This window comes from Micropterus dolomieu, linkage group LG04 (assembly GCF_021292245.1).
Source record: "Micropterus dolomieu isolate WLL.071019.BEF.003 ecotype Adirondacks linkage group LG04, ASM2129224v1, whole genome shotgun sequence".
In the NCBI taxonomy this organism is placed as follows: Eukaryota; Metazoa; Chordata; class Actinopteri; order Centrarchiformes; family Centrarchidae; genus Micropterus; species Micropterus dolomieu.
Genome location: NC_060153.1, coordinates 11,681,973 through 11,706,338, shown reverse-complemented (window position 1 = coordinate 11,706,338; position 24,366 = coordinate 11,681,973).

Sequence of the window (24,366 nt, the reverse complement as noted above, 5' to 3'; positions counted from 1 at the left end):
GGCAAAGAAAAGGAAGTGAAAATTTTGCTTTAATCTAAACCTGAGTGATAACCACTCTATACCATTTTGCTCTGTTAATGTTTGATCTTTGTTTAAAATATGATGTTGGCTCCTTCATTGTTTCATTCTGCCTACATTTCTGTTGATCTGCTGTGGATTTGTTAAATGTGCCGAACACAAGCTGTGTTTTATGCTCCAAAAATAGCACTGTTTCATAATCAAATCAGGGACAGGTTGTGTCAGGGTGGTAACATTAGGCAGCAAAAGGACTTGTAGAATTTAATACATTTGTTGTTGTGAATTCATGGTAATGTGATTCATTGTAATCTTTCAAGCACCCCATGCCTATCCCCTACAATGACCTTCATCAATGCATTGTCCACTGTTTGTATTGGACTGTTTGTATTGGATGGCTTAACATCTGGGTTGTCATTGAAAATAAATTGCATTTTTCTGTAAATGCATAATATTTTCTCTTTTAACTCCGCAGTTTTCATTGGTTCATGTTTCCTCATGGTATGGCCTGCAGAATAGACATATAGTTTGTTGTGTGCTTTTTGTCTGCCCACAAATTTGCATGTCTTCCCCTCTCGGTGGCGTGTGTACTGTCTCGGCCCCACTCAAACAGAAATCCCCTGGGAGCCAGTAAGTTCGGAGGCTAAGTCAAAGTTTGTGGGAACTAATCTTTACCAATGCATTCTCTTCCTCCCGATTCACCATGTATCTCAAACTGGGGTCATCTCCAATGTCCTGAACTGAGATCTGATGTTTGTGAGGAATGCAGTCTACAGTTCTGCGGAATGATGATACTCATGTTGATAGGAAAGGAAAACAAAATGCCATTGCTGTCTGTTTTAGATTTTTTTAAAGCATACAAGGGCAATATAATTTACAAAAATAAAACTTAAAAAAATAAAAAATTAAAATTAAAATATCAAAAATCAATTGTTAGGCCTATTTAAGGGAGGCTGAAGCTACCCTAACATTGTCCTAAGCCACCCCAAATGATAATAAGAAAAATAATTATTACATTATTTTTTACAGTGCAAACATGTAGTCAACAAGAATATTGATAAATTTTATTAGGTCTGACCCCAAATAGTCGAAGATTCAATGCTTCAGCGGGCGGAGCCTGATTTCTCACAGTCGAAGCTTCACAGCGAAACAAGGATCACGCCATTTTGGCGATATGGGGGTGCTCAACGTCTGATTTTACATAGATCTACCAGTTTTCTCTCAATACGTTAATATACAGCCTATTACGAGACACATTTAAATGTTTATTGCTGTAAATAAACATGTAAAAAGAAAAAAAACTTCCAATAAATATTTTGAAAGTGCGTGAATAAATCCAAAATTGTAACCCTAACCCTGGGTCGTCAGTGTGCATGTGTATACATAGCATGTATGTGTGAAGTGGCAGGAGAGACTGAGCCCCAACTGGTGTTGTGCAGAGTTGTCCACACCTCGCGGGACTTTCGGATAATTTATCAACTTTGATGAACCACACAAAGAATATTTAATCGTTTTTAAACAGCTGCTACTTGAAATAGACCCGCGAGGAACCGCGACTTGCATGCAGTTGTCGGTAGCATGGCGAAAACTCTGCACAAGACCGGTGAATGGCAGGCGAGAGAGAGAGAGAGAGAGATAGAGAGAGAGAAAATGGTCAACAATAAGCCTCAGTTTAGCTTTGGCTCGCAATCACCCTAGCACAAAAACCGGGGGTTACGTACTGTAACCTGGATTCTATGAGTATAGGCACAGCCCTCTAAGGCTATCGCTATTGGGTTTACCCCTTCTGCGCGCCTGTGCGGCACAGAGAATTTTATTCTACGCCCACCCACAGTGTGGGCCTCTCATACGTCCGCACCTTGTATATATATAACGGTGAGACCCAGCCTTCGGCTCCCAAATGCCAAAGGTGAGACTGAGGTCCAAGGTCCAGTGAGGCCTTCAGCTTAGAGGGCTGCGCCTATACTCATAGAATCCGGGTTACAGTATTTAACACCTGTTCTATTTCGTATAGGCTTCGTCCTCTAAGGCTATCGCTATTGGGTTTGAGGCGAAGCAGGATGAGTCCACGCCTCACTGGCCCATACAGTACCATCAGGCACGACTCACCTGCCCAGAGCCATAATGAGCCACCCAGTCGCCCACTGACAGCGGCATTGGTATCGGCGTGTGCGCATGCACCAATTGTACGGCATGGGAGGCCAAGGGCCGACCCATGTGTAAGTCGGGAAACTGGGTGGGTGGCCCCGCATCTGTACAGACGCAGGCGGGGTCACGACAGCAACCGCATTAGCTGCGCACAAGGCAGGACCACGTAAGCAGCGGCCGCTGTCGTGTAAACTGCCCCCCCCCCTCCCCCCACACACACTGTCCTGTGGGAGAGGGCACACCGCAAATTCACAAGGAGAATCACCCCAAATACTCAGTACTGAGTGAGTCAGAGAGAAACAGGAGACATCCCACAGGTAGAAACGGACGAAAGAGCATGGGGATGACCAGGAGGCCGTTGTGCAGATGTTGTCCACTGTCGTCCCACTGTGCAACACCACTGAGGAGACGGCTCTTGTGGAGTGCGCTCTGATGCCATCCGGGTGAGATTCACCTGCAGACACGAACGCCTGGGAAATGGCATCGTACAGCCAGTGAGACATGTGCTGCGCCAACATGGGAAGTCTCTCGGACCGCTCACCGACCCATGCGCACCGACCTGCGCCTCCGCACCCCCCTAAGGAAACCACCTGGGGGTGGGAGAACACAGTCCTTTCCCCGAAGCCCTCGTGACAGGACGAAATAGCGGCAGTGTAGGTTTTAACCGTACTGAACGCCAGCCCCCTGTCCATGAGCAACTGGAGGAACGAAAGCACCGCCGGCAGCGGACAGGCGACCGGGTCCGTCCCCTGGTCCAGACACCAGCGTTGGAAAGCTGACCACTTAGAGGAATAAGAGGACTGAGTGGAGGCGACTCTCGACCCCTGGATGGTGCGAACCACCTCACAGGAGAGACCTAAGCCCTCCAGGTGTCGCATCTCAGCGGGAGGAGCGGGTAACTCCTGATCTCACCCCCCGCCTGAGAGAGAGTGTCCCCCCTCCAGGGGAGCTCCACGGCTACCCCACTAGCAGCCACTGGAGACAGGGAAACCAGGACGCGCTGGTGCGCTCCGGGGCCACCAAAATCACTGCCACCCTGCTGCCCTTAACCCATCACGGTTTGGGGGGGATGCCCAGCCACTACTATTGGCAAGGCATTCTAAGAGAGCTAGTCTGATTGAGGTCTTTAGTGGTCTACAGGTCTAAGGAAATGTGTGGTATATTGTTTTTGTCTAACAGGCATTTGTTGGCAGGTCTAGGCACCAAGGCAAAGCCTAAGCTAAATGATTTCATGATATTTATTACATTTTCTATATTCTGACCCACTTAACTTTCTGCTTTTATTGGCTGTAATACATTAAATAAATATGTAGATGTTGCCTAAATGTAGACTAGGCCATACAGATAGATATACACACAGGAAAATATAATAAAATAAAAGCAATCATACATATAGTAATTGTTACTCAAAATCATGTATTCCTTCCACCATCAGGTTATTAATTTCAGACAAAGCCACTTTAAATGGGATCCTTATCAACAGCTTACAAGTATTTTTTGTATGCTTTTATGCAGGCCACACTACAGAGCAAAATCACACTCTGATTGAACCAATCTACAATGCAATAACAGTAATTAGTGTAATTAGATAGCATTCTTTGGACCTGCAACTTATCAAAGAGATATTTTTTCAGGGTTTTGGTTGGTATTTGAAATTCTGGCTTCAACTAATTCAACTAATAGATTGAGGAGAGCATCTGAAACCACTTCTTCCAAGAGTAGTGTGTAAGTAAGTACTGTAGTTATAAAATTTAAATAAAGTAGGAGATGTGACGTAGTTTGGCAACTTTAATAGTATAGCCTTATAGATGAATACCATAAAATGATGATTTTTTCTTGTCAGTGAGGAAGTCTGCCCAACCTTGAGATACGGAGAGCGGTGATGTGAACGAAATGTGTCGTTAGCATATAAAACAGCAATTAATTCTATATAGAATGTCTAGTTTCCTGGGCCGTGCACATCCCATGCCAGTTTGTGATGTTTCCAGTCAGGATGCTTTCTATTGCTCCTCTGTTAAAACTGACAAGAACTTGGCGTGGGAATTTGGCCTTCTTAAGCTTCCTCAAGAAATACAGTCGTTTCTGAGCTTTCTTCACCAGCCTGGAGATGTGAGACGACCATGTCAGGTTCTCTGTGATACTGATTCCCAGGAACCTAAAACTGTTCACCTGCTCCATCTCAGTACCACTGATGTAGACAGGAGTGTGTGTCTTTATCTCCTTCTTCCTGAAAACAATGATCAGCTCCTTAGTTTTGTCCTCTGAGCACCACTCTACAAGATTACCATTTTCCTCTTGACATGAAGTCTCATTGTTGTTTGCAGTCCGGCCGATGATGGTGGTGTCGTCTGCATACTTCAAAACAGAGTTCTCTCCATGTATAAACATACCTCTTTATAAACTTAGTATCAGGGTAGCTTGACAATTTATGTCTTATATAGTTTATAATTAATTAATACGATTGGGGTTGGAACCTGAACGTCTCCAATATGAACCCCTTCACCAATTAGTCACTAAATGACTACTACTCTAGCTATACTTCATTACTCACATTGACAGGATGCCGCTAGTGAAATGCTGTCAACAGAAAGAGTTAAAACTCATAACCACCTCACCGCACTCAGTTCAAGTCATCTTTATTTGCAGGGTAATTTCTCTCCTGAATAGCCTCATCAAACAGCCCTACAGTCACAGCACATTTTCCTGTAATTCTCTTGCTCCCTTTCCAGTGATTTATATTTGATGACCTCATTGATGTGCTGTTTGTTCTGTAGGCTGTGAATGAAATTGTGTTTAATGCCGCATTTTTCATTTCCCCTAAAAACAATTTATGTCCAACACACTCCAACTAATCATGGTTTATAAGGAGATTGACACAAAGACTTACTTTATATGAGCACTCTAATGTCAACTGTTGATGTCAGCCTGACTGCAATTGGATTATGCATAGAGGGACACCTGTGCTCCAGTTTGGCCACTGGGGGCAGAAAAACAACAGCACATGCTGAAAGATACACAGGCACCAAAAAGTTGTTTTCGCTAACATGTTAGCATCGTCTATATAGCCACAAACTAAGAGAGTAACATTAGTAGTCATGTTTTTGGCCACCTCTTACTACAAACACCTGTAAAGAAAATGCGGTATCGCAGCAACATTATCGTCAGTTGCATTCCTAATTTTCTCCCTTTTACTGTTTCTTCTCTTTAAAATCCTCATATTAGTCTTGCACTGTTAAATACCTTATATTATAACTTTAAAGCTATTCTCTTATTCTACTTCTCTGAAGTGTCATGCTTAACGTCTGAAGGAAGAACATAATGGCTTTCTGTCAAACATTAATGTTGTGCTGCACCAGAAAAATTGTAATTAATTGCTGTATTAATTGTGATTAACATTCACTGTGAGCATAAACGCATTTATTGTAAGATGATAAAAGTCTTACCTTGCCAGCACAGAACTACTGTCTACAGAGTCTTACACAAATGAAAATGTGTGACTGATTTTGCAATCAGCCTGCCATTTACAACAGGGTTTGTTGATAGCTGGTAATGATCAATTTTGAATGCAAAATGTGATGTTTTAGATTGCAACACCTATTTTTAATTCATGTAAACATTTGTTAGGAGTGTGGTTTTGTGTTGATGTTTCCTGTTTAAGTCTGTTTGGTTCTCTGTTCCAGCTCCAGTTTATATTCTGCATTTTGGTTTGGTCTTGGTCTGTCGTCCCATTCTTTACTTCCTGGTTTACTTTGAAGTTGTCTGTGTCTGGTATTTGTGTCTAGCTTGTCCCTGTGTCTGATTAGTGCCTTATGTCTTTCACCTGTGGACTCCCTCCCTGCTTGTTACTTAATGCCTGTGTTCCATTCAGTCTGTGTTGGATCATTGTGGTTAGTCTCGTGTGTGTTTGCTCTGCTCCTGCTTCCTACCTTCTCATGGATTTGGAGTCATGGAGTTCTAAATGGATAACTTGTTTTATTGTTGGACTTGTATCTGCCACTACTGTGAGTACGCCTTCAGTTAATTACACATTGAACTGAACCTGCTCAGCTCTTGTGTCCTGCGTTTGGGTCCTCAACCCTGCTCACACACTGCAAAACTCTAACAACATTAAGTGGAAAACAAAAACATTGCTTGAAAATGTTAAGAGAAATACATTTTAATTCTTGTAGATAACAGCTGAATAGTTTGTTATGACCCAGTGAGAACTAGAGTACCGGTACAGCAATCAAGTAAACTTGTGGTTCTCGTTTAATGTCAGCAAATAACAATAAAGTTAGGTAAGCCACAAGATCTCACAAGATTAAATTGTGATGAGAATTCTCGTCAGTTAAAAAGCTGTCTTGCAAGACTCACGCAAATGACATTTTTCACATGCTGTCAAGCCACACGTTTTCTCACGCAGTAAAAATAAATAAAAAATACGTTTGTTATATGTTTTAATGTCTGCAACCTTGTTAATTGTGCTGCTGCCTGTCTTGGCCAGGACGCTCTTGGAAAAGAGATTTTTAATCTCAATGAGTTTTCTTTCTGGTTAAATAAAGGTAAAAATCAATCAACTCCCCCCAGGTGACTGACACAGGCGTATGCTGTGATAGTAATCAGCTGAATCCGCTCGCACCTTTTTATATGGTTCAGACAGCTATGACGAGTGGTAACGTAGCTAGGTAAAGTTTTGCAACAGAAACATCTAAAAACTGCTGTTTGGGACAGTGAGCTGCACTGGAAGTTAATGTGTATGGATTTGTGGTGAGATTTCTGCATGATCAAAAGTGTTTCATTTACTTTCGGTTTCACATGCAACATGCAGTCCTAAACTGCGTCGGTCAAACGGTCTGAAGGGGGATAAGGTTACTACCCAGCTGGTTCTCATGGTCAGACATCACATATACACACTTTGGAAAAAAACATGGCTATGGTACACAAAATGGCAATTTTGCATTTGTGTGATACGCCCCCAGGTTCGTGTATATGAAACGCATCCAGGCCACGTGTGTATATGACGCCCTGGGATGACCAGAAATGCTAGTAGTGCTTCTGGTCGTTAAGTAGTTAACTAGATAGCGATGTTTGTGTTTAAAGAGTTGACAGCCCCCCCGAGGCAATTTACCCTAACCTTAACACAGAGAAGTTAGTGCCTAAACCTAAGTCAGTAAATATATGCATGTTGACCAGCTAACCCTACAGCTAGGTAGCTTTGTGCTGCTATTGCAAAATGCAGTGTATCATACGTAAAACCGTCGTTTTGTGTACAATAGCCAACAATAGCAAACAAAGACACAAAGAGGAGGGATGACTACATCATAACTCAGCAGGGATGATATTAAATAACTTGATCTACAGGAGAAACAGATCTGAAAACAGCACAGAATGCCTGAGAGCTGCACTGACTTAGATACTGTAACAGTTATTAGTTAGGTTATAGATTTTGAATCATCACCTGCCACCTGAATTTTGTGTTTCTCTGTACATGAATAAAATAAAAAAATCACCATAAATTTCTGCAGAAAAATTCATCAGAATGCAAGAAATAAAGTGTTTAATGCTTAAAATTGTCATATAATTTAGCATTTAAGATTTCGTAAAAATAGTGTTAAAATCTCGTCTCATCTTGATCTCGGGAACACAATCTCGAGTCTCGTCTTGTGGGTTAAGTGTCTCGTCCCAACATCCTGCGAGGTGCGGACAACTCGGCACAACACCGGTGATGCTGGGGCTCTGTCTCTCTGCCACTAGGCTAAACTATAGACTGTATATAAAAATAGCTAAACACACACATATAAATGCACTCATACACATGTGCACTGAACCGACTTCTTTAAAGGTAATTTTGGATTTATTCACGCACTTTAAAAACTTTTATTAAAAGCGTTTTTCTTTTCCCATTTCTATTTACAGCATAATGTGTTGAAATTTATAATGTAATAGCCTGTATATTAACTTATTGGGAGAAAACTGGTAGTTCTATGGAAAATAAGATGTTGAGCTCCCCCATATGGCCAAAATGGCATTATCCTCATTTTGCTGTGAAGCTTCGACTGTGAGATCCGCCCATCAAAGCATAGAATCTTCAACTATTCAGGGTAAGCCCAAGTATATAATATATGGGCGTGATGGCACTCAAATTAAAACAAGATAATGATTATCCGCCTCAGTCAAGGTTTAGTTATAATTCTGGACTAATGCAAGATGGAGCGCAAAAAGTATTTTATATCTGAAAATGCATAAAAGGAAATCTGGGGGAGAACGAATGGGCCTGATGAAGCTGATAAAATTGATAATAGTGTTATCTATATTTTTACTGGTACTCTGCTTAAGTTTGTCAATAGAAAAAAGTCCGGTTTGAACCCGGATGACCTCAACAACTGCCGTCCGATCTCCAACCTTCCCTTTCTGAGCAAAATCCTGGAAAGAGCAGTCCCTGCCCAACTTCATCAACACACATGATCTCTACAAACCCCTTCAATCTGGCTTCAGAGCGCACCACAGCACTGAGACCGCCCTCATCAAAATCACTAACTGTCTTCAATCCCAGATCATGACTGTCCATTACTTGTCCTCAGTGACATGAACATTCACTTGGACAAATCAAACTCAACAGACTTCCTGTCTCTGATTCAGTCCTTTGATCTAACCAAGGTGCTTGACCTTGTTCTTGTCCCACCGAGTGCCTAACTGTCACTCCTCTACACATGTCTGACCACTTTTTCTTTCAGTTCACGGTATGCCTATAGGAAAAGCCCATTATTCCAGCACTGTTGGTCTCACACCACCACAACCTCCATAACCTGTCTCCCACTCACTTTGCCTCAGTGGTAGCATCCGCTCTACCTTCCCTCAACACATTTTCCTCACTCGAGGTCAATGATGCTCGTGCCTGGATAGCCTGTGTCTTCTATCCACCAAGCCTGCCCGCCTGAACCAGTCGCACCCATGGCTAACTAATACCATCCGTGGGCTCTGTACTGATCTCAGAGCCGCTGAAAGAAAATGGCGAAAAACCAAAGACCCTGCCAACCTTAAGGGCTACCAACTGCTCCTATCCTCCTTCTCTACAAGCATCAGTGCTGCCAAAACTGCGTTCTATAATGACAGAATAAGCAGTGCCACTGACTCAAGAAAATTATTTTCCACTTTTAAAACGGTACTAAATCCTCCTCCACCCACAAACTTGTCTGGTGGTACCTTTGCTGCCTTCCTTACAGGCAAAGTGGCGGCTATAACTAGCCAATTCTCTAAATCTCTCAATCAACCATTCTATTCCTGCCCTGGTCAGCTCCCACTGTGTGAGCACAGCACAGGAAAACCTATCATGTAGCAGTTCTTATACATGTCTCCCTCCATCTCCCCCAGGAAATGGCGCAAAAAGCTCAACACCAAGGCTAACAGCAGTCCTACTACATCTGTTCCTCTGCCATCCCAGGACAATGGCACTTCACTCTCCTCGTTTACTCCTCTCACGGAGAACGAAGTATCAGAACTCCTGACCCATAGCCGTCCCACTACATGCCCACTGGACCCGATTCCTACGAATCTCCTACTGTGGTCCCAGCAATCACTCATGTGATAAATACTTCTCTGGCTTCAGGAACCTTCCCGACCACTTTTAAAAGTGCTCGGGTTACACCTTTGCTTAAAAAGCCCTCACTCGACCCAACTCAAGTTGAGAACTATCGGCCAGTTTCTCTTCTACCTGTGGTTCGAATCCTACCTCTCGGGGCATTCCTACAATGTTTTGTGGCAAGGATAATTATCCTCGTCCCACTGCCTCTCCACAAGGGTACCCCAAGGCTCAGTGCTAGGGCCCCTTCTCTTCTCAATTTACACCACCTCACTGGGGCCGATCATTTGCTCGCATGGCTTCTCTTACCACTGCTACGCAGACTATATGCAACTCTACCTATCCTTCCCATCAGACTACCCCACCGTCTCGGCGCGGATCACAGACTGTCTCTCTGACATATCTGCATGGATGAAGGCTTGCCACCTTCAACTAAACCTCTCTAAGACTGAACTCTTGGTTATTCCAGCCAGGCAATCTATCCACCATAACATCAAACTACCTCAGTCAATGTGCCACCCAGCTTCTGGTCCAGGCCATGATTACCTCTCACCTCGACTACTGCAATGCTCTCCTAGCGGGTCTTCCAGCTTGTGTGGTGAAACCCCTACAAATGGTTCAGAATGCAGCAGCGCGTCTGGTTTTTGATCAGCCCAAAAGGACGCATGTCACTCCATTGCTGTGTGACCTCCACTGGCTACCCATGGCCTCCAGAATCAGATTCAAGTCACTAATGCTTGCATACAGAGTGACTACTGGGTCTGCACTCATCTACCTAAACTCCATAATAGAAGTTTACGTTCCTTCTCGGCCACTACGCTTCTCCAACGAACGACGCCTGGCTCTGCCATCCCTTCACACAAAGCAATCCCAGTCCCGGCTGTTTTCGCACCTGTGACACCACGGTGGTGGAACAAGCTACCACATGCCATCAGAGCCATCATGCCACCCTCTCTAACTTCAAGAAGCTCTTGAAAACTCATCTCTTCCGAGATCACTTCCTCTTAGAACACCTCTAACTCCTAACATCTAACATGCACTTCCTGTGCTCTTCTTCTATCCCCTACAATTATCTTGTATTGATTGCACTTTTTGTTAACTCTCACTTCTGTCCCTAGGTATTTACCCCATTGAGCGATATGTGCCACTAATATTTATTGCTGCTTTTATTAATATGTATTGTCAGTTGTAGATCTCGTGCTGTATTTTGTGCTCTGTTAATGATTGTATGCTGTTCCTCAAATTTAAGTCGCTTTGGATAAAACCATCTGCCAAATGAGTAAATGTAATGACCTCCTCATCGCTGCTGACTCTGGACAAATCAGCATCCTCATTCTTCTAGATCTCAGCAGCCTTTCACACAGTGTTCCATACCATCCTTCTCAACCATTTATCTGAATGTGTTGGCCTCACCGGTTCAGCAGTCTCCTGAACTAAACAGCAGCAAAACAGAGCTAATGGTAGTGGCTCCGAAGCTGCTGCTCCTGAGGGTAGGTGATCTACTCCTCAAAGTGGATGGTTGCTCTATCTCTCCATCTCAAGAAGTCCACAACCTTGGTGTCATTTTGGACTCCACCCTTTCCTTCTAGTCACATGTCAAACTCATTACCAAGTCTGCCTTCTACCACCTCAAAAACATCTCCAGAGTTCGACCTTCACTCCCGGACTCTGTGGCAGTCACTCATCCAAGCCTTCATCACCTCCCCTTTGGACCACTGCAATAGTGTCCTGTATGGGGTACCCAGAAAGGTCCTGGAAAGGCTACAATATGTCCAGAACTTGGCTTCCAGAGTTCTCACTCACACTAGGACGTGGCAGCACAACACCCCAATCCTAACTCAGCTTCATTGGTCAAATTCTACATCACTTAGAAAATCCTACTCCTCACCTATAAATCTCTCCATGTAACTGCACCCCTGTACCTACTGGACCTTCTCCACTCCTACAACCCCTCACGGAACCTGCGGTCCACCGACAAGAGCTTGCTCTCTATCCCCCACACCAGACTGCGGAGTTTTGGGGACAGAGCCTTCAGCGTTGCAACCCCCACCCTCTGGAACTACATCCCCACAGAGATCCAAAATGCTCCCTCTCTAGACACCTTCAAAAACCTCCTAAAAACCCACCTCTTCACAAAGGCATTCAAACCTGAATTACTTTTATTGTTCCGTCCCCGTAGTTATGTGTAAAGCATCTTTGGGTCCCGTGAAAGGCGTTGTAAAAATATAAGTTATTATTAGAGGAGATGCGGGACCATTAGCCAGTACAAGCACAGACTGTGTTGAGTTAATATTCACTTATCCTATTCAATATATTGCTTGTTTATACCTTGTTCTGTTCTGTATAGGTTGACTTATTCTTAGACTGCTTTTCTGTACCTTTGGTCTAGAGCTGCTTTTTGTAGGTTGAGCCGGACCCCTTAATTCCAGTGGGAAATTTTTGCATATAATTTTATGCAAACATTTTAGACAACCAAAACCAAAAACTTTGTGGCAACTGTCGTGTCCTTTTTTTAACATAACAATCCTCCCGTGCACAAAGCGAGGTCTATGAAGAAATGGTTTCCAAGTTTGGTGTGAAAGAACGTGACTGGCCTGCACAGAAAACTCGGCCACATCAAACGCTGACTTCAAGCCAAGCCTTATCACCCTACATCAGTGCAACAACAAGCCCTGCTACAAAGATACGAAATTTTGTGGAAAGCCTTCCCAGAAGCATATTAATGCCCGTTGGTGTGGAATGAGATGTTCAGCAATTACAATTGTCTGTAATGTAAACAAGGTTAGAAAAAAAAAATTCTAACTAAAATCAATAATCACAGAACACTTAGAGTACCTACTCCTAATGCTCAAACAAAGGGCATTCAGGGAATAGATAGCTAAAAGATGCCCGTCAATATTTGCTTGGTCACAGATCTGACAAAATGCTGGATGTAACAATGTCAGTAAAACTGCAACTGCAGTTGAACTGTAACAGGCATTACAAGTAGCAACCGAATGATCAACTGAAACCAACGACGGTGGCAGAGTATGATTAGAGCATTGTCTCAGCTGCCACCTCTGTGGTAAAGGTTTAGTTCAATTTTCTATCCCCCACACCAGACTGCGGACGTTTGGGGACAGAGCCTTCAGCGTTTCAGCCCCCACCCTCTGGAACTCCATCCTCACAGAGATCCGAATCATGCTTTGCATGATTTGCTGAGACCGACATGCCAACATGTGAAGGGGAGTACTAGCACTTCTTTCCACTTCAAGCACTATTCACAGGGAATTGTTGGATAAAATATTTTAATGCTGTTGTCATTGTGCTTTTTCTTTCTCTTCTCCCTCATTTTGCATCCCAAATAAGGGTTGCAGAATTTTTATCAGGATTCATGACAGCATTTTTAGTCTTGATTGACTGCTGTTTGTGAGATTATAGCACCTGTCTGGATGGCTGGATGGCTCATTAGAAGGGTATTTAGTCATCAACACGATGCCCCAGATGGCGGTGCTCTTCACTTAGGGGCATTCTGATCATTTTGAGGCTGCATTTAAACACGAAATTCAATTAAGCCACCATTACACAGCTAACATAGCTAAAAATATAGTAGCAGGCTGAAAAGGAATACATAATGATCAGTTTCCTAACCATTTTTTAACTGGTATCTTAAAGCCACAGTCATTAACCCTTTTCAGGCCTGTGTTCTACTGTTTGAAATGTATTTTCTCTTAGATAGTAAAAACATCTATCAGTCTTTTTAAAAAGCTGAAAAGGTTCATTTTTATTGCCTCATCTCAAGAGTACAAAGTAAGTCAGCCTTTTTATTTAGATTGGAAAATAACACTACCACAAACGGCTGCGCTGCACGAAAATACTGTGAAGAGGTCAGTCGTCTCCAGACTCTGTTGTGCTGTGAGCAGAGTTGTTCATCACATCAAATATATTTGTTACAATGAAGCGTCTGCCTGATCTGGATGTTGATTGTTGCATTTTCTCTGACATTTACATCTTGACTGCACATTTCGCACACCATTATTTTTTATACCTAACCATTTTGCCTCGCCTGGTAACCCCTTTCTGTGTACATCCTCCTAATGCCATGTCAAACATACAGATTGCAAGATTGTTGTTGTGATGTCTCATCAAAAGTGAAAACACAGGAAGGAGAAATTCATGTTCTCTTCTCTGCTTATCCGCTCTGAGTTCAGCAAACCTAATGATATCTCTGAAATCACCTTATTACTGTCTGTTCTTCAACATGTTTACCAATTTGAAATTATATCAATATGTTGCTCTTTTCAATCGAAGACATTTTCTCCCAGAAGCTGTACAACTACAGAATCCATTCAGATCAGAATCAGACACCTCAGCAAAGCGATCCATGATAACTGGAGTAGATTAAAGGTTCGATGGGATATTGTGTTCATTCCAAAAAAGAAGTGGAAGGAAACACTGAAATTTTCCTTCTGCTGAAATGGTCACTGACCATACTAATGGTGGTTGTGACAAGGTTGCTCCTATACACAGTTTACAGTAAAAGGCACATTTTCATGGCCCTGAATGATGAGCTGTCATAAGTCAAAACCAAGGCATATGATATCCTTCTAATCTTGTCAAAGACCCCAACTGCCCCGCACACCCACACGGCTTAACTATCCTGGCTGATTAGACCTTTAGTCAGGTTGAAGCTGGGTGGACCTCTGTAGGGAATCATAGGATGCCACCACACTCTGTAAGGTAATGTCCCATTAACCTCAAATTGTTCAGACAGATTTTCTGAATTAATTAGTTAGTCCTTTGGTCTATAAAGTCTCAGATAATAAAAGAAAATGTCCATCCCAATTTCCCAAAGCCCAAGGCAACGTCTTGAAATGTCTTGTTTTGTCTGGTTATCAGTCCAAAACCCAATGATATTCAGCTAAATATCTTATACGACTAAAGAACCCAGAAAATATAACAGCTTTTTCCTAAAAAATTATTCAAAACAGTTAATCGTTTTGAGTAATAGTTATTTTTCTGTCTATCATCTAATTGTTGCAGCTTTAATAGACTGTTTGCATCTCATTTCACTTGTTAACAAACTGCTACAAATATGCAACATCACAGAAGAAGCTCATTTAGATTATTTATCTGATGTGACTTAACATTAGCAGTGGGGTAACATCCCAAGTCGGGATAACCAGAGTTTTTCCCTTTTCTTCCCATTTAACTAATATTGCGTAAATGCAGCGTGATAAAAAAAGTGGTGCAAGTTGTCCCAACCCAACAGGTTCAGTGAAACCAATGAACAAGACTTCAGTCAATCACAGTATGTTCATGCCCACACTGTTCTGAGACAAGGTCTATCAGTGAAAATAAGTGAAAACACCCTCACCTGCTGTCACTCTCATTCAATGCGTCACAGCACATCCAATCATATATATGATTATACACTAAATAAAAAGATGTACGGTTGAGGGTTTCTTATGTACTGACAGATGCAAGTCAAAAGACAGATTACAGAATGTAGATTTAAAATACAGCTATACAGCAGGCAACCTCTTACTCAAGAGCACACAAAGATGAATTGTCTTTATAAATCACATACACCTTTGCATCCAAAAGGAAAGGTTATGAATTATTAATATTGTATTGTTTGCCAAAGGTCATTTGAATGTGCATGTAAACTGTTGCTCGGTGAAGTTCGGGGATAATGTTGTCATTCATATTCTGTCTGGGTGTCTGGTTATTTCAGGTTCACTAAAAGGCTCACTTTTGAAGGAGCTTTGCTGGGGTTTCACTCAAATGGTGATTCTTCCTGCTGAGCTCGGTTCAGCTGGCCCATAAAGAGTGTTCTTCATTCAGTACACTTCACTCATCCCTCTTTCACTGTTTTTCAATATCCTGACATCATAATTTTCACATGCACATAAATTATTTAATTGAATTAAACAATGACCTATCATTCTGGTTTGAAAATATAATATTTAGTCTGTATTTATTTACAGCTTCTGCACTACAGTGCAGAGTCTGGTTAAGGTAAAATATATATATATATATATTATATTTAATAATACGTACATTTTCATTTATTTGTACACTATAAACAATTGAGTTGAACCTCATATTTTCTTATTGTGTTATTTTGTGCTTTGATTACAATTTATAGTGTTGCTCAAAACTCAGGTTGTTTAACCTCCACCTTCCCCCAATCAGTCAAGAGCCAGAAAACACGTTTTGCATTGTTCAATTGCATCAAAATAAAGTTTGTTGGTCCAAACTAACTTGTTTTACAGTACACTCCAAGAATATGCATCCCAATATGACCAATGGAAATCAAACATGACACATTTCTATGATTTACTCGCAACAATTCCCAAACCTTGAAACAACGAAATATGTTATTTGCCAATGCCCTCCAAAATTACCTATATGACTTCTGCCCTTATTATCTGTGTAGGTGCACAGTTATATAGTAAGCTCAACACACTTCCAATAAAAGGTTGAAGACCTGAAGTCTTTACTGGAAAACTGTGAAACTGGAAACAGTATTGGATATGGCATCAGAATTAAAGTTGTATTAGTACAGGTATAAGGAAACTTTATTCACAAAAGTATTGACTAGCTATTAAAATTTACACTGTCCCTTATGCCAGTGAATGACCCATTTGAAAGTACAACACAGTATTTGCCACTTATTAAGTAAAAAAAACATAATTCTTCCACCACTGCTTTTGTGTACTTTTGGTCTAGAGCTGCTTTTTGTAGGTTGATTCCAGTTCCAACTCAACTGTCCTGTCCTTTTTTTTAACATAACAATCCTTCCCTGCACAAAGCGAGGTCTATGAAGAAATGGTTTCCAAGTTTGAAAGGTGTAAAATAACGTGACTGGCCTGCACAGAAAACTCGGCCACATCAAACGCTGACTTCAAGCCAGGCTTTAACAATAATAATAACAATAATAATTTAATGCCTGTTTATGTGGAATGAGATGTTCAACAATTACATTTGGGTGTAAACAAGGTTAGAAAAAACTGAACAAAAAAAAAACCTAACTAAAATCAATAATCACAGAACACTTAGAGTACCTACTCCTAATGCTCAAACAAAGGGCATTTAGGGAATAGATAGCTAAAAGATGCCCGTCAATATTTGCTTGGTCACAGATCTGACAAAATGCTGGATGTAACAATGTCAGTAAAACTGCAACTGCAGTTGAACTGTAACTGGCATTACAAGTAGCAACCGAATGTTCAACTGAAACCAACTGACAGTGGCAGAGTATGATTAGAGCATTGTCTAATCTGCCACCTCTGTGGTAAAGGTTTAGTTCAATTTAGGCGAATAAAAGTACTTATTTAAGGATAAATTGTGGTCATGTCATAAACATAAATATTGACTGTTGATGGGAGATGGGATGTGACCCTCCTTTCAATATCAAAGTTCAGCATAGCGAAAAATGGAGAACAGCTAAATATGTACAGACAAGTGACAAATACAAAAAGTAACCAGTTTAACCTAAGTTTCCAAACAAAAAAAGAGGTATTTCTTCACAATGTTACTGCCAGACGCTCTGTTTTTGCAATCAACTGCAACAGGTGAAAACACAGCAAAGTCCACCAGACCATCATAAAAGGGCACTGCACTCACTCCAACTTTCTTCTCTTTACTTTCCAACCGCCAATGCCGTTTTCTCCTACTCTTCACCTTTCCTTTCCTCTTTTGTCTTCTGTCCCCATGAAGTCCCTCCATTAGTTTCAATTACTGCGTCTATGTCAAGTGGCAAATCAATACTAAATCGCCACCGCAATCACAGGATCCTCTTAGTCTTTGTGCTGCTCTCACCTCCCTCTTGTTTTATAGGCATCTGTATTAATTAGTGTAAGCTATGGTTACAGCCTGTATTGCAAAATGAGGAGTAGTGCAGAAATGATTTATAACGGGAAAACACTGGCTGGTTTGTTTTGTCAATGAGCAAAAAGTATTTGTACTCATTTCCAGTCAAGTGTATGATTGCTGTGTTTATTTTGGGAGGTATTCATTTAATCTTTTTTTGCTGTGAAAATTAGCCCTTTTCTATGGAGTCAATTAACTACAATATCTGTCTAAAACCCGAAAGGCTGAAGGGATTAAATCATTGGTTTTTGTCTCACTTTGAGTTAGACTGATAAGTAGGGGATGTGAACCACACATATGTATTACATCTATCAAATGTGTAGCACATATCAAAGATAATTTATCATTCTCTTTTTGGGTCTGTGGATTATCCTGAGTAACCAAGGAGTTGTCTCTGGAAATTAATGTTTTTAAGTGTTTTTTTTTTTATCTCAAACCTTATTTGGGTGAACTGAATCTTTAATCTCCCATTTTCTTGCCAGATTTGATTTCCCTAGCATTTACATCATCATCTCTTTAAAGGGTTTCTCCATCGCATGTCTCTTAGCCTTTTGACCCAGAGTGAATTTCAAACTGTAGGTGAAGAATGAATCATATGGGGATAGAGATGTGACAGAGGAGAGGCTAAAGGGTAAATGGGCCGGAAATCACATGCACAGAGGTGGCACAGGGTGTCTAACACGTTACATGCTGAGGTGTTAGTGTGTGTGATGTCAGAGAAGATGTAAGTTCCTGTTGTCCTTTGCGGGATAAAAGCACACACAACATGGGAAGAAGCTGACAGTCTGTTTAAATTCTCGCATGTTGCTTTTGTTTTATTTTCGGAAGGAAAAAAAATTAATAATATTCAAACTCATTACATTTTGGCTTTGGATTCCTCATCTGAATCTCATATTACTTTTCAGTATATCTTGATGCTCATACTACACTGTGGTATTCCTATTTTTACTTAAGTAAAATATCTGAATACTTCCACAACTTCTTTTGTGTACTAATGGTCTAAGGCTGCTTTTCATAGGTCGGGCTGGACCCCTTAATTCCAGTTAAAGGAATGTTTTACCATACAGTGATATTTTAGACAATTAAAATTACTTTTATGGCAACAGTTTGGCAAAAGGCCTCTCCTGTTTTTAACATGACAATATTCATGTGCACAATGCGAAGTCTGTTACGGAATAGTTTTCTGAGTTTGGTGTGAAAGAACTTGACTGGAAAACTGACTTCAAGCCAGGCCTTATCACAGAACATCAATGCCCAACCTCACTAATACTCTTGTGGCTGAATGTGAACAAATCCCTGCTGCAAGGTTCCAACACTTTGTGAAAAGGTTTCCCAGAAGAGAAGAGTGGAGACTGTTGTTGCTGCATTTTAATGCAACTACAAAGAATTAGTTTTGATATTGGCAGCCCCTGTGGAGAAAAGCAGTAGTGTTTCCTTTGCCTTATGTCATAAAGATTTTTATCTGGCTAGGGTGTGCATTTGTTTTGGAAGTGAGCTGCTTTAATGTGTTTGTGTTTTTTTTTTTTTAATTTTTATGACCTTTACCAGGCAAGTCACCTAAGAACTAATTCTTATTAACACTGACGATTAGGGGTTTAAAAGGTCACAGCAGGTTTGGAATGAGATCACTTGGTGTAATGTTTAGCTGTCGCCATACTATTGGCCATGTAGGTAGTGTGTTCTGCCCTTAATTTTATTGTAGTATGGACACTTTAAGTAGTTTTGTTTAATGTGTTTTACTTTGAAAGTCTGTTTTCAGGAAGTGACAGGAAGTCAGCCATTTTGTTTTAGTTCTTAATGAGCCACATGTGGTGAGGTTCGTCCACCGACATCTGCTTTTTGTTTGTGCCAACGACACCACCATCTGTAAGTTTTGTTAATATTGAATTGCAGGATTATATTTTATGTATATTTTGTGGGGATGTTTGCTATAGATAGAGATTTTGGTTGTTGTATGCTAATGCTAATGGGTGTGTGTTGGAATGCATTCATATGGTGCTAATGATGCTAAGTTAATTGTAGCTATTTCATTTGTATTTCAGTTTACTCCATGAAGAAATGTGTACTAATTAAAAGGAGCTTGGATACTACATCCTGACTTGCGCATTATTTCAAGTGGAGTTAGGCTACTGCTAAATTGTGTAGCACACACACAAGGAGAGCAGGATAGTAAAAGACGGTACGCAGCTGGCTAAGCAACGCTACGGCAGCAAACTATGTCGACAAATATGGATGAAGCACACCCCGAAGGTGCAAGACCAAAAGAGCCAAAGCCTCCTCAAGATGGAGCATCAGTCAAAAGTGCTGGTTCAACTTCCAAACGTTCAAGTGGGTCATCTGTCAGTGCTGCAGCAGCACATGCGAGGGCTGAGGCAGAAGCTGCTCGTGCACGTGTTGCCTTAGCACAGAGAGAGATCAGCATTAAAGTTGACAAAGCAAGACTAGAAGCCAACCTTGAAGCCTTAAATCTTGAAAAAGAAGCTGCAGCCACAATTGCTCAAGCAGAAGTTTTGGAAGCAGCAGCAGAGATAGAGGGTGAAGAACACCGTAGTTGGAAAAGTCTCCCAGATATGGTACAGACTACACATGAACGTGTAAGCGAGTATATCAGAGACCAAACTATGCAGCTTAACCAATGCACTGAATCAGCCAATCTCTCAATATCAGAGCATCCCATCGAGAAAAGCCCTCAACCATCAGCCAACTACATTATCAAAGATGAGTATATTGTGAAAGACTCCTGGCCCACACCTTTCCAGCCACAACCAAGTTCTGAGGTAACTCACGCATACCAGACTGCTCACACTTCTACCCCATCAGCCCAGCCAGATAAAGGTCACCTCCAAGTTAAAAAGGAGGTACTCCTACAAGAACCAAAAAGCAATACGCTTCACCCAAAGCCCAAGTAAACCTTTCCTCAGTACCCCAGCGGTTCTGACACAAACACCCCAGAGTCTTCAGTAATGATGGACATAGCAAAGTACTTAGCACGCAAAGAGCTTGTGAGCACTGGCTTAACCCACTTTGACGACCACCCAGAGTCATATAGAGCATGGAAGTCCGCCTTCTCCAATACCATTAAGGATTTGGACCTTACTGCCAGTGAACAGTTGGATTTACTCTCAAAATGGCTTGGAAAGGAATCTTCTGCATATGTCAAGCGCCTAAGAGCAGTTCATATTGACAATCCAAATACTGCACTCAAAATGGCCTGGGACAGGCTTGATGAATGCTACGGCGCTCCAGAAGTCATAGAAAGTGCTCTCTTCAGGAAGTTGGACAGCTTTCCTAAAATAACCAATAAGGACAATTACAAGTTAAGAGAGCTAGGGGATCTATTGCTGGAGCTACTTTCAGCAAAGGACGATGGCTACTTACCCGGCTTAGCATACCTGGATACCACCCACGGCATCAAACCCATCATGGAAAAGTTGCCATACAACCTGCAAGAAAAATGGATCACTCAAGGATCAAAGTATAAAGAGGACTACAAGGTTGGTTACCCCCCTTCTCCTTTTTTACCTCCTTCATTTGCTACAAAGCTAAAACAAGAAATGATCCCAGCTTTGCTCTTTCTGGAAGCAGTCATGTGACGGAAAAGCCTATCTCACGCCACACAAGTTTAAGAACCCCAGCCTCAGTGCATATGACCAAAGTTGTTTCTGATGCCCCACAAAGTGAACCAGCACCTAAAGAAGATATAGCCAAGCATTGTCCCATCCATAAAAAACCCCACCCCTTAAAGAAATGCCGTGGCTTTAGGCTAAAGACTGTTGAAGAACGCAAAACGTACTTGAAAGATCAAGGCATCTGTTTCAAATGCTGTGCGTCCACTTCTCATCTCGCACGAGACTGCAAAGTTGTCCTGAAATGTGATGAGTGCAACAGTGACAAGCACATCACAGCTCTTCATCCTGGTCCACCACAATGGTCCGCCAAGGCCTCAAGTCCCCCAACAGATGATGGCGGGGAGCCTAAAAAAGAGGATACTATGCCAGAACCAGTTGCAAGCCCTCTGTGCACTAAAGTTTGTGGCGACTGCGCTAAGTCAAAATCCTGTTCAAAGATATGTCTTGTCAAGATCTATCCGACAGAATGCCCACAACAAGCTATCAAAATGTATGCTATGCTCGATGACCAGAGCAACAAATCTTTAGCCAGGTCAGAGTTCTTCAACTTATTCAAAATCGAAGCTGGCTCATATCCCTACACCCTGAAAACTTGTGCTGGCTTAGCCGCAACCTCATGAGACCTTTGAGCTCATCGATCCAGACGTTGATGTAGAGATCCGACCACAAGTTACAACCTGTGTCACGAGTCAAAAGGACAAGTTACTGGATCCTAAAAGGTTTGCAAAATTCTCTTCCTGGAAGTCCTTAAAGAGAGGAGTTGCGACTCTCATTCATGTTTAAGTCAACCAGCCAAGGAACCGGATGTAATGGTTGGCATTGGTGTCTTAAACCTCTAACAGCTGATGAGTTGTCCAAGGCGACTACGGTAATTCTTCTTGCTGTACAACAAGCTTCCTTCCCTGAAGAGTTAGATGTTCTCTCCAAGGGAGCCGACGTTTCCTAGAGAAGCTCTCTGACTAAACTCAATCCGATTGTAGATACAGATGGTCTGCTAAGGATTGGAGGCAGGCTGAAGTTAGCTGACTTAAGCGACAGAGAAAAGCACCCAGTCATTCTGCCAGGCAAACATCACGTGTCCACATTGCTTATCAAACACTATCATGAGCAGGTCGAGCATCAAGGTCGTACCTTCACCGAAGGCGCTATTCGAGCTGCTGGCATATGGCTAGTTGGTGGCAAGCGATGCATAAGTGCTGTTCTTCATGGATGTGTCATCTGTCGAAAGCTTCGTGGGAAAAGAGAGAAGCAAAAGATGTCAGATCTCCCGCAAGAGCGACTAAGCACCTCACCTCCCTTTACCTACACAGGTGTGGATGTTTTCGGTCCTTGGGTCATGACAGCCAGGCGCACAAGAGGAGGCATGGCTCAGAGTAAGCGCTGGGCTGTTCTCTTCACTTGCATGAGCACATGTGCAATCCACATAGAAGTGATTGAGTCCTTAGACACCTCTTCGTTGATCAGCTCCTTAAGAAGATTCTTTGCAATCCGCAGCCCTTCTGAACATCTACACTCAGACTGTGGGACCAATTTTGTGGGTGCTTGCAAAGAGTTGGAGTTCCAGAAAGTTGTGACAGAGTCAGAAGTCCAGAGGTACACCAACAACCAAGGTTGTACATGGCATTTCAACCCACCTCACTCCTTGCTCATAGGTGGTGCGTGGGAGCGCATGATAGGAGTTGCGAGGAGAATTTTAGACTCAATGCTGATGCGCACTCCCTCCTCCAGTTTGTCCCATGAAGTCCTGTGCACCCTAATGGCAGAGGTGATGGCCATCATCAACTCCAGACCTCTAGTTTCCGTCTCTTCAGATCCAGACGTCCCTCAAATACTTACCCCAGCAATGCTCCTCACTCAGAAGCAGAGTGTTCCACCTCCTCCAGGGACGTTCACTGAGAAGGACCTGTATAAGCAACAGTGGCACCAAGTGCAGAGAGTGGCCGACCAATTCTGGAATCATTGGAAACGCGAATACCTGCAGACACTACAACTTCGTTGCAAATGGCAAGAGTCCAGCCCCAACGTCGAAAAGGGTGACGTTGTCTTGATGAAGGATGATCGTACATGTCGGAACGATTGGCCCATGGCTCTTGTGACGAACACCTTCCCAGGCGGTTACGCTTCTAAAGAACAAGAACTGACAAGTTTATATTGTGGTTTAGGTATTGATATGTGGCATCTTAATAGATACCAGACGGGGAGTGTTCTGCCCTTAATTTTATTGTAGTATGGACACTTTATGTAGTTTTGAGCTAATTTATTTTAAATGTGTTTTACTTTGAAAGTCAGTTTTCAGGAAGTGACAGGAAGTCAGCCATTTTGTTTTAGTTCTTAATGAGCCACATGAGGTGAGGTTCGTCCACCGACATCTGCTTTTTGTTTGTGCCAACGACGCCACCATCTGTAAGTTTTGTTAATATTGAATTGCAGGATTATATTTTATGTATATTTTGTGGGGATGTTTGCTATAGATGGAGATTTAGGTTTTGTATGCTAATGGGTGTGTGTTGGAATGCATTCATATGGTGCTAATGATGCTAAGTTAATTGTAGCTATTTCATTTGTATTTCAGTTTACTCCATGAAGAAATGTGTACTAATTAAAAGGAGCTTGGATGCTACATCCTGACTTGTGCATTATTTCAAGTGGAGTTAGGCTACTGCTAAATTGTGTAGCACACACACAAGGAGAGCAGGATATAGTGTTTGTGCAAGTAATCTCAAAGAGAGTATATGGACAGGTGTAATGAAGAGTATAAGTTAATTTTGTTTAAGTTTTTTCAATATTTGTGTTATTGATTTTCATGGCACCTCTGCTGCGTTTTTTTCTAAGTTGTCATTACATTGTCATGAGTTGTAGTTTTTCCCTGTGAGTTTGAGTTTTTGCCATTTGTTTCTGGTGTCCTTCTGTTTACCTGTTCTTCTCGTTTCCTTGTCCTTAGTGTTTATGTCTTGTCTGTCTAGTGTTCTAGCTCGTAGTCCTGTGTTGATTTGATATTGCTTTGGTTTGGTAGTCTAGTTGTTATATTGTTTCTTAGTCACTGCCTTAACTCTTGTTCCTGCATTTTAGTTCTTTGTCCTTGTTCCCAGTCCTGTACCTTAGTTCATGTTAAGTGTTCACTCTGGTCTGTTTTGTGTTCAGTGACCTGTGTTCCGTCTG